This window comes from Stegodyphus dumicola, chromosome 11 (assembly GCF_044657685.1).
Source record: "Stegodyphus dumicola isolate Sdum_Otavi_A_Nest chromosome 11, ASM4465768v1".
Classification (NCBI taxonomy): Eukaryota; Metazoa; Arthropoda; class Arachnida; order Araneae; family Eresidae; genus Stegodyphus; species Stegodyphus dumicola.
This window is the reverse complement of record NC_140778.1, coordinates 70,339,225-70,352,115: the sequence shown is the minus strand read 5'-3', so window position 1 is coordinate 70,352,115 and position 12,891 is coordinate 70,339,225.

Here is a 12,891-nt window from a genome sequence, read left to right as displayed (position 1 = left end):
TTATCTTTGTCGTCGCGAAGCTAAGTTTCTCTAGATTGGCAAGAAATCCACTATTCTGCTGCTTCAAATGTAAACAAGCAATGGCCGCCATCAAAAACATTATTAGGCTTAGCGGCACTTAAACAACTTTGAAATTGTTGATAAAAATATTGCATAGAGATTTACTAAAGGCATAAAAACCTTAACCGGAAGATAAGAACAACATAGTTCAATCCTTTTTAAAGCAAAAAATGTACAATTTACAAACATATAAGAGTAAAGAAACTGAGATCACTGAGCCGGGTAACAGAGTGGGTATATATATAAATATATTTATATACGTTTGGTGCCGCCGATTGCAACCAAAATACGAAGTGCACATATACATGTTATAGCAGTCCTATATACAAAATTTCAACGTTCTGAGGCTACTCGTTTTTGAGTTATGCGAGATACGTTCGTACAGACGCCACGAAAAATTCTCTTCAGAATTCATTTTAAAGCAGTTTTATAATTTTTTTGGAGAAAAAGAGTATTTTATTCTGTCTTTACGTACAGATATCATGCAAAAACATCGTTAAATTGCATTCGATAGTGGTCCAAATGGATATTTTCGTTGAAATATGCTGCCTGAAACTTTTCGCTATTACAATACTTCCTTTTTACTTTGTACAAGGAAGTAAAAATAGTACTCAATGTTATTTGAATTTTAATAAACTTATTATTTGGCTTAAAATTTATTTTTATTATCTGTATGAAACCCATTATATGTAGCAGTATTGTAGATATTCAACCTTCGGGTAAACACAAGTAAGAAAATAATTATTTTCCAAAGAGGTTATACTGTTAAGGAAACATTTTATTATATACTAATATCTTTACTTTATTTATTATATAATAAAGAAAATAACTGTATCAGTCACTTAAAACACCTACTTGATATATTGTTTTAAGAAAGTTGTGTAAGTTTACAAATTATCAGATAACTAATAAATGTCTAAATTACCAAATTAAAAAAAAGAATCTAAGCACTCACCTTTTATTCTGTAACAGCAACTACTCTACCCAGATCTACCTCCCGATAAGGTTCCCTATCAACCATTTTCAAAAACAAAAAAGAAACATCTCAGATAAGCCTCACTCCCAAGGCTGACCATTGCTTCTCGGGAGTTCCCTTTCAGGTCCCCTTCCTGAGCTCCCGGTCCAGAACTCTCATTTACCTCTACTGACAGACATGTCTTGATCTTCCACACATCGTTTATGTCAGACTAGGTAAAAGATTTCACACGGATCACGGACCATTACTTTGCTACTAGCTTCAACTACCGTGAGTGTACTAGTGGATTTACTTTGTTGGCCTAAGGCCAGTCACGGTAATTTTTTGAATTAGGGGGCAATAGCACTTTACATACCGAGGCGGCGCTATTATTTTGGCAAATTATAACGGAAAGGATGCTTAAAAATAAAGCTAAAAAAGACTAAAAAAAATATAAAAAATGTGGTTAGTATGAGTGAGTATAATAGCAGTCTTGTAGATTGCTAGACTGAAGAGTATGAAGCTAGGATCGTAAATTCACAAAGGTCTTATCAGTGAGTGAATTGAGCACTGTGGTCTTAAATCTTGAAATTCAGTCTCTAATTCATATATACACTATGTATACAGTCTTTTAGATATGCAGAATGTTGAAACTTGCGATTTCTTTGTCACGTGACGTCAACCAGCTAATGGGGAAAGTTATTTTCCGAAACTGAGATTAAATTAATCTTCAAGGCAAAATTTTGTAGAAATGTAACTGCAGGTACTTGAGTCATTTAAATGAATTCATTTAATGATGAAATTTCGCTTTCATAATTTACGTAAATGCAGAAATAATCTTGAAAATTTATTTTTAGGGTTTTAGGATTTTTAAGTCACATGTTGGAAGCTGTAGAATGAGAAATGTAAGTAAGGCAACTTGGTGTGATTTGGCTAATAGCGAACGTAGAATTCAAACTTCGTAGTAAAATAATCTTAGTAAAATTAAACTTCATTGTAAAATTTTTACAAATACACTAAAACATTGAAATGATGATTAAATAAATGAAGTAAACAATACGTGATAAGTAAAGTCCTTAACCTGCTTTGCCAGGTAACTCGAAGTCCATTTCCTGCTTTGTCAGGAGAAATAAAAGTAGAAGAACAATAAAAGATAAACTATCTTGAAGGCTTTCAGATTTTAAACTACGTCCAAAGGAGAGTGTTTTTTTACCATTTTGTGTGTTACCTTTATTTATTAAAAATCATGTTCTTCGCACTTAAACCATAAAATTCAGTTCAACAGCAATATCGCAAAATAATTTTAAAATGAGCATATCTTTAGAATTTCCGATACACAGTCTCGCGCGCTGAAGATAATTTTATTTATTTATTTATTTATTTTCCCGCACAGTGCTGCCATTGCTCGTACTGATATCGTTTAGTTTGTTAATAAGAAAAAATTCGATGAAGTGTTGCAAAATATGAAATCAATAATAAAACAAATTTCGAATTCAAATTAGGACTTCCACATACCCATATTCTGTGAAAGGTTACGTTATTCAAAATTTGATGGCTCTAGGTACCGTCGTTTTATCTCGATGCGAGAAGCATACATACATTTATGCAGATTCTTCATTATTTAATTTGTTTAACTATAATAGAGGGTGATAATATTTGGTGGCAACAATTTTTATAGTGAAGCAACGCAGAACGTGAATCGACGCAAAATGCCAAAACGAAATTAATAGACTTTCTGGACAAATTGCCCCTTTGGAACACATTTTAGCTGTCATTCTAAAAGATAATAATAAAGCTACAATTAGGAAGGTAAATAAAAAGCAAAGAAACAAAATAATATCTTCTGTTTAATGACGTCACTCAATTTGCTTACGTCACGAATCAAGCTCAGAAAAGGGGAAAGAAAATAAAATACAACCAAAACTATTCAATAGCGTGGGGTTCAATAAATGTTATAGAGCCATTTATTCTTGCCCTCACCTGCATCAGGGGGAGGAGCTGGAACCCCCAGTGGGAGGGGAGCGTGACAAATCAGATAGGGTGACAGGTATTGAGACCGGCGCCCCAGGGGGTCGAAGGGTCGACAGGAGTTTACTAAAAACATCAAGCTTCAATTCTTCGGAAACTTTACGCCAAGCTTACTTTGTTTAGCCTCAGTCATAGAGGGCGATCGGAGCGTAAAAAGTGAGAAAGGGGGTACTTGCCACCCCCTCCCTCCCTAGAAGTCAACTCTGAGTCCGAAGTGTGAATTAGAGGGATTTTTAGAGTCAGCTATAAGCTTAGGGTACTTTTAAAAATTCTAATCAGGCTTATGAAGAGTTACCGAATTGAAGGGGAAAAAAAAATCTGAATATTTTATTTTATAATGCTATAGGAGTAAGGCATACTGCACGTATCCTCATTGATGAATGTCATTTTGTTTTAAAGAAAATGTTCTTTTTTTTATTACCTGTTTCTTTTATATATTACGGAATTTTTTTTTTTTTTTTTTTTTTTCCAGCCCAGAAGGGCTATTAATTTCGTTTTGGCATTCTGCGTTGATTCACTATAAACGGCGAATCACTTTTCAAATGGTTGCCACCAAATATTAGAGCCCTGTGTTATATTTAAAGAAATTAAATAATCAAGAATGTACCTAAATGTATGTACATTTCTCGCATTGTGATAGAACAACGATACCTAGAGCCATCTAAATTTGAATAACGTAATCCTCCTGTGAATATGGAAATCTGAAAGCCCAAATTTGAAATTTGGAATTTGTTTTATTATCGATTTCATATTTTGTAAAACTTTAATGAAATTTATGATTTCACGCAAACATGTTTTTGTGTGACATGTGTACGTTAAGATAAAATTATTTATCGTTTAATTTAATAATAATAACAAATTAAATAAGTCTGTTTATTGAATTAATTTGCAATTTTATATCGCGAATAATAAAAAACTTGTGGAGCCTAATTGAACAAATCTGATAATTTAATTATATTGTCAGATAATATATAAACCATTATTACATCTTTGTACAGAGGCTGTTCGCACATTTTTTAGACGATTTTGGTAAGCGGTAATAAAAACCGTTTGCCGCAAAAGAAGTAATTGCAATTGTACTATGTTTTTAAAAGTCAAAATTATCGTCTGTGGCTTGAAAGTTTTGTTTTTATTCAAAATGGCGAATTTAACAAAGCAGTGGCTCGAAGGCTACATTTACGCTCTTTCCGAAGAGAAATAGGCATACTCCGCTATCCAAAAACGATGTGAGAGTCATGGTTTTGTGATATCTAAAGCGTCGATAGGTAATATCATCAACAATAAAGGGGAAATACGTCAAATTGGAGCCTCAAATTCCAAATAAGTACCCAAGGAAAAAACGGACATCTTCGACTATTGCAAAGATACGTTGTTTAATGTTAAAAGAAAATCCCTTTAATCAAAGGACAGTCACAAAATCATTAAAATGCTCGGTGTTCACTGTAAACAAAATGATAAACGTTGATTTAAATCTTAAGAAAGCGAAAAAACGCAATGTGCATCGTCTTCTTCCAAAGCATATCGCTCAACGCAGGACACGCTGCAGAATTCTATATGAGAAACACTTATCCAAAGAAAAATGGAAAACAATTGTTACAATAGATGAAGCATGGGTGTATTTAAATGATTGTAACAAAAAAAGAGATATTTTTTATCATAAAAGGGGAGAAAAAAATTTAAGTACATGGTTCAAAGAATCGAAAGAAAGTTTTTCTAAGGGATTCATGATAGTTGCTGGTTTTTCTTATAATGGCAAGTTGGAGTGCAAAAAAATGTCAAGATTAACTCCAAATACTATCAGGAACATATTTTATCGCCAATTTTTCTGAATGAAATACCATCGCTTTACCCACAGTGCCATCAATCTGTGAGATTCCATCAGGACAAAGTCACACATAAAAATCCACTGTAAATTTCCTAAAAGAAATGAAACAAAAAACTGGTATCAAGGCCATACCTTTCACTGATATCCCTCCTAAATCTCCCGATATGTCGCCTATGGATTTTTGTGCTTTCGGATTTAAACTGCATTATCCAAACGTTGTCCCAAAACCCTAACAGGACTCTGGAAAGCTGTTCGGGAGGAATGGGATAGAATATCTCTTCTGCCACTTCAAAAGCCATTATTATCCTGGAAATTGCGGTGTCGAAAGATAGTTCAGAATAAGAGATGTCGAATAGAATATTTAAAACACAAGAATTTTATGTAATTTAGTTTTGTGAATACAATATACGTCGTCTAAAAAATGTGTGAACAGCCTCTGTACGAAATAAAGGAAGTATTGTTATCGGGCAAAAATTTCAGGTATGTTATTTCAACGAAAATAACTATTTTTACAGTTCTCCAATCCATTTGAACCATGTTTTTGCGTGACATATGTACGTATGGACAAAAAAAGGACTCTTTTCCGCAAACTAATTCCAGAATGGATTTAAAATGGATTTAGAAGTGTTTTTTTTAGTGACGTCTGTGCCTAAGTACGTATGTATCTCGTTTAACTCAAAAATCAGTCGCATCAGTACAGTACAAAGTCCGTAAACCGGACGTCCATTATCCGAAATGATCTATAATCCGGACCTCAAAGCCACAAACTTTTTTGGTATGCTTTACGCATGCGCGTAATATGCTTACGTATGCGCGTAGTGAGTTTACGCATGCGCGTTTAATTTATAATGGACGCTATAAGCTAGGCTAAAATTATCTTTACATTTAAGGCATTTCAGTTTACACCAAGGCATTTCAGTTAATGTTGCAGATTGCGCTGTTCCTTAATCTTCTAATTGGATCCGGCTTATTATTTTTTGCAGACCGTTAGAGCAATTTTATAAAAATTAAGCTTGAACTTTCGATTATGTCAAAAAGAGTTTCCAATTCTGGATCTGCCAAAGGATCCACAAAGCGAAAGCATGTTTCGATGTCCATCAAACAAAAAGTGGATTTGCTGCAAAAATTGGATAAAGGCATATCCGTCTCAAAATTATGCGAGGAGTATGGCATTGGATAACACAAGAAAAAGGAACTTTTTGAATTTTTTCTGGAAGCATCTTAAACAACTTATATTAAAAGAAATATTTAATAAAGTAAACAAATAAATATTAAGCTTTTTTTTTTTTGCAAATTTTTATACCAAATTTTTTGCAAATTTGCAAATTTTGATAAGATCATAATTGCTCTTTATTTCATAAATTGCGGTTTCATATTTTTAATTGTATAATTTCTGCATGCCATCTTACCAGATTTAAATTGATGATCTGTAATCCGTAAAAAACCTAATCCGGAATCGCCGAAGTCCCGACGAGTCCGGATTGTGGACTTTGTACTGTATATGGGACTGCTATAACATGTAGCTGTGCACTTTCCTTTTTGGCTGCTTTTTTGCGAAGTTTTTCCCTATTGAGCAATGCACCAACATAGTCCACTTTAAAAACGGTGGCCGAAGTATAGGCCAGATCTGCAGGGCCTCAAAAAATCGGCTTAGAGAAATTCTGCCTCCCCTCACCCTTCAAGGTTCGTGATAGTCATTGTCCGACAACCTTTCTTCAGTGGAATTTAGACATAACCGATTCGAAATCAATTAATGTAATCGAAGCTTGGAAGAAATTTTCAATCACGCACTGTATCGACATCATATCGTTGTCGCTGAAAGAACTGAAGACATCAAAGTTACATGCGTGTTGGAAGAAGATATGGCCCTCTTTAGTTGAAACAGAAAACGAGCGTGAATCGTCAGAAAATTAAATTGGTGCATATTAGAACTTGGCGAAGATTTTCTGGATATGGCTATCGAGGTCGTTGAAGATTTATTCGTGGAAGAAGAAATTGACGAATCAGATTTGATGGAAATGTCATCCGAAGCTGTAAATCAAATCGATTCTGAGGACAGTAGCACTGATGAATATTCAGCGGTTAGTAATTTAACAGTAAAAAAATTAAAAGAAGACAGCTGAAAACTTGGAGTCATTTTTCTTGAAAGCAAACCCTTCCGCTGAAAGAAGCCGAAAATTCAAAAGGGAGCTGCAAAACTGTCTAGCTCCATATCGAAAAATTTGCAATGACTCGGTATGAACTAGTAAGCAAATAAAATTACAGGTTTTTTTAAAGAGGGAAGAAGGTGCAAGAACTTTAAATGAAGAAAAAAATTCTGAAAATGAACGCGATCTGATTCCATCGAAAACACGTTCTCGTTTGATTATACTAAGCAATGACGACGAAGAAATTAATTAAAGTTGCGTTAAAATAAAATAATATTTTTTGTTTTGTGTTGCACATACATTTATGTTTTTAATAAAAATTAAAATTATTTATGTAGAATTTAAAAAAAATACTTGTTTTTAATAAGTTTTCGGAACGTAATCCTTCTTTTTGTACTGGCTCTTGGCTGTCTGTACCTACGTACGTATGTATCTCGCTTAACTCAAAAATCATCCGCCTTAGAATGTTGAAATCAGTACAGTACAAAGTCCGCAATCCGGACGTTCATTATCCGTAATGATCTATAATCCGGAATATAAGAAATTGACGAAGCAGATTTGATGGAAATGTCATCCGAAGCCGTAAATCAAATCGATTCTGAGGATAGTAACAGTGATGAATAAGTAAAAAATGCACAATTTACCAATATATAAGAATAAAAAATTGAGCTCACCCGATTAACAGAGTGGGTATATATATATTATTACTGATTTGGTATTTAAATAGTTAATGTTAGTAGAATTATAAATAAAATTGTTTTATTCCTCGTGCAGTGTACTGTAGAAATACATTGTAGAAAATGGCGTGTACAACACGCCATTTTCTATAATGTTATAGGAGGTTTTCCCTGTATATATATTCTTACGTGCGTAAGGGTTCGTTATGAATTGAATACATGTTCGATGAAAAATGAATAAAATTTATTATTATCACGATAAAATAAAACAAAATGCTTAAATTTCCTCACGTATTCGTACAATATTACAATATCTCACAGTAGTTATCTTTTAACAACTGAAACGTTCAACAGAAAATTCAAAACAGCTAGAGCTAATCCGCGAATTCGCTATAGTCGACAAGAGCAGTTTTCTAAACAAACTCTTAAAACAACAACTAAACTGAATTGAGATGTTTTCCTCCTTTTCACAAGCTTTTAAAATCACGCGCGATATTGTTCTAGCAATTTCTCGAAATCCAAAACAGATATTTATTTATTAAATGCTAAATGCACGTGCACTTGTATTTTTAATTTTCCGGCTTAGCTTTCTTTAAATATTCGTTACGCGCGCTGCACTACACGGGAATAAAACAATTTTATTTATAATTCTACTAACATTAACTGTTTAAATACGAAATCCGTAACAATATATATATATATATACCCACTCTGTTAATCCGGTGAGCTCAATTTTTATTCTTATATATTGGTAAATTGTGCATTTTTTACTTTAAAAGGGATTAAATTATGCTGTTCTTATGTTCTGGTTAAGGTTTTTATGCCTTTAGTTAGTTTCTATGCAATAGCTGTAAAATTATCAACAATTTAAATGTTAAGCAACTTCTAGTGTTTAAAAAACGAATAAGTTGTTAGTTAAACAACAAATGCTTCTAAGCCTAACATAGTCGCCATTTGTTTACATTTGAAACTCTTAGTAGAATAGTGAATTACGTCAGTTTTTGCACCAACTTCAATGTCTTTTTGCCGAGTGTGAGCAAAAGTAAATTTTCAGTAAACTTTCAGTAACCAAAAGTAAACTTTCAGTTTTGTGCAAATCTGTCTTCTTACCCTCCGCTCAAGTTGCTAGTTTTTGAGTAGAAACTCTAATTTTAATTGTAAAAATTTTTTTTAACTGTTTTTAACTGTATTTTGTGTTTTATGTTTTTCTGTATTTTACAATTTTTAATGATGATGTTTTGAGTTTTTATATATTTTTGCCTTGCCGCCGAGTAAGAACTGAATGGATTAAATGAGAAATATATCTCTAATGAAATTGGACGAAATAACTTTAAATTAAGTGCAGCAAGAAATGTGTATAATTTAATTGATCGTAAACGAAGTTATGTGTTGTCGACACCAGATTTTTCTCTTTTAATTTATCATGAGTATCCTTTTATTTTATCATGAGTATCCTTTTATTTTATCATGAGTATCCTTTTATTTTATCATGAGTATCCTTTTATTTTATCATGAGTATCCTTTTATTTTATCATGAGTGTCCTTTTATTATTTGCAATATAAAACTGTAGATGAATTCTATGAATAGAATTACTTATTAATCTATTATTTCCATTAAACTTAAATGATAAATTATTTTTCTCTTTTTACTGTGTTTACTATCGTACCCATATTAAATAAAAGTGTATTACATAAAAACCTTTATTTTAATTGTACTTAAATGAATTAATATGAAGTTAAACCTTTTAAACTGAAATCAAACTCAAAACAAATCTAGGATTTATTTTCGATACTAGCATATGTTTGCGTACTTCGAATAGATGTTTGGCTATTCAAAAACTTCCTACCTTAACGACTTTTATTCGGTAACTTCTATTCCTATATATGGAAATATTCACACAAATCTCCATACTTATCAATGTCTATTATATATTTAATGGGGAAAAAATCACACACGATATGTTATACAATCATTCTTTCATTGCAGTATACATTAGAAAGGACAGAGTACCATTTATTTTCAAATAACCGTTAGAATTGTCGAAAATTTTCACACAATTCGCACAAAGTGAGCTATCACAATAGAAAAATCTGTTATTTCGCGACAAAGGGACTAGAGGGCGCTCTCATCAAGCCAAAGAGTCACATATGGACAGCACATGGAAGAACGTGCCTAAATTGTGACACGGCAAATGCACCTGATGCAGTTCACGATCGCGTGATAAGGAACATATGCCAATTCAATAGAAAAATAAACTTTTGTTAAGTTAACGCAATTTTTCTTTCTTTTTTTCAGTGAAGCTACTATTGACCGTAGGATTTCGTTCCGGTTGTTTGAATTCTTTGCACTTTTTTCAGCTTAATGAACACTAAATGCAATTATCCGTTCGAAAATGTTTCAGTGTAAAGTGCAGCATTTTGAAAGATAACCAAATGTCTCTGCAGCCGCATCAGACATTCGATAGGAAATACAGGGTGTTTATAAAGTCCCAGACCCATTTTGATGTTTAATAACTCATAAAATAATGAAGATATAAACAAACTTATGGCATTTATTGATGGAATAACTTATATATTTTCCTTTTCAGGTATGAACTATCCTTTACCCTTCTCTCGTAGAATATCAAGTCTATTAATTCAGGAGGCTGTTGACTAATGCATGACCGAGTCATTGAGCCTTTCTTCATCCTACAGAGAAAGACGGTTTCATTCAGTCGTATAACTTAAACCATGTTCGGAACAACTCTCCGTACTTTCCTTACAATCCCCTAGAAGCCAGCCTTCCCACCACATGTCTTTTGCATCGTTCATAGTTCTTTGAATGACCATTTTACAGGAAGATGGATTGGGCGAGGAGGTCCAATTCCTTGGTCACCCAGATCACCTGATATAACGCAGCTGGACTTTTTCCTTTGGGGATTTGTAAAGGACAACGTTTACAGGAGGAGAGTGTCGAACATGGATGACTTAAACGCCAGAATTACAACCGCAATAGCCTCTGTGGATGCCGACATGCTTGCCGGTACCTGGCGTGAAATTGAATATCGACTTGATATTCTTCGTGCGACGAAGGGGTCACACGTGGAAGTTCATTGACAAGGGTCATGAAACTTTTTGAGTCTATCTAACCATTTATGTTTATAATTTTAATCTATCTTTATTATTTTATGAGTTATTAAACATCAAAATGAGTCCGGGACTTTATAAACACCCTGTATTTTTTAATGTGAAAAAATGTATATAAAACCATTGATAAACAGTATTCCGAAGCTTTTTTAAAAAATAATGAGGTTCATAGTAAAAAATCAGTAACTATTCATATTCAAAAATTCAATGCTAGAAAAAGAAAATGGCTTCATGCTTAATAAAAAATCTGAAAATGTTTTACTTGTTTGTTAACTTACACTTAAACAGGGTTTGTTAAACTTAAAAGGGTTTGCTAAGGTTTCTTGCGCTGTCGCTGAGTTCGCAGTCTACCAGCCTGCTGTGACACTCATTCCCATCAACCCAATTCCCCCCCTTTTTTTTGTCTTTTTAGCTTTATTATTAAGCATTATTTTCTTCGTACTATCGGCATATACAATACACCAGCAAAATTACAAAAATTTTAAAAGCAGCATAGCAGCATATGCTTAGAGTTCCCGATGTACTGTTAAGTAATAGCATATATTTTTCAATTTTTTTTAGTCTTTTGTTCATCGGTTCATCATCATTATCAGTTTGTTCATCAGTTCATCATCATTATCAGTTTGTTCATCAGTTCATCATATCAACGTTCAGTTTTCTTACTAAGATGACTTTACAAAACTTTTTTGTCTTTTCATTATTAGCATTTCGTGTGTTCGTTTTAAATTATTTTAAATTTAAAACTGAAGACAATTTTTAATCTCTATTGAAATGCTCGTAATGATTCATTGCTAAGCACAGAATCTTAAATAACACTTGTCACACCTAGCAATGCCTCATTCTGCCTCTAGTCCATCATCAGAAAACTCCATCAACCTGCTGTGGAGGAAGCTCCACGTATATAAAATCATTGCCATCATCTTCAAAGGCAGAATTACAGAGGTTCTGGGAATCCCATATTATCTTTAAATACTTTCAAAGCTTTTCTCAAGCCTTTTCTTGTACAATGCAATCATAAAATGCTTGTTGAAATTCTACTCAGTATCAACTGTAACCTCCAAATGCGGCTTTATGAATTTGTGTCCCTCATCTATACAAATTACACTGACCAAAAAAAAGCATTATCTAATTTTTTAAATTACATTATCTTTCGGCTATGCCGAACTGGATGACGAAAGGGGCAATTCTCAGAACCCGCACATTTCCAGGAAACCCATGTAGCTAGGTTACCATTTTCACTTACTACAAAGACAACGTCAAACAATAATCGATTATCACTCAGATTGGGACCACGTGATCCTTCAGAAGCAGAACTTTCATCTGATTGGTTCATTTCTACCCGGGACAGAGTTTCAGCTGAGACATTTTTGGCGAGGTTTGAAGAAATATCACATAGCCGCTACATTGTTTCTGTAGCTAGTTGGGATTCTTTTTTTTTCTAAGAATCCTCCCATTTAAACCAGTGCTACCAAAACTTTGTTTATCAGGAAAGTCCCGTCTAGCAGGGACTGTTGCTAGAAGTAAATAACCGCTTTAATCAACACTCACTAATAATATAGTAAAATCACAATGACCAAAATTAGCCTCAATCCACTATGTCTAATCCGTTTTCAAAACACATGTTTCGCTTTTGTGATAAGAGGAGAGTGGAATGTGGAAATGAACATGAGCTCAGCATAAGAGCGTATAGGTAGCGATCACTTTAGGTTTTCTACAAATGACATTCAGTGGATGAGTTGAATGTTGCCATTTTTTCCCTCCGAGATAGCTAGATTGTGTTACTAGGTGGCTTAAAGTACAGTCAAAAGTCTTTAATCCGGAATGATCTATAATCCGGACCTCAAAGCTACAAACTTTCTGCATGTGCTAAAACGCATGCGCATATGCGTTAAATGTATAGTGGACGGTATAAGCTAAGCTAAAATTATCTATTTCAATTAATGTTGCAGATCGCGTTGTGTCTTATTCTTCTAATTGGATTCGGCTTATTATTTTTTGCAGACTGTTAGAGCAATTTTATAAAAAGTAAGCTTGAACTTTCGATTATGTCAAAAAGAGTTTCCGATTCTGGAG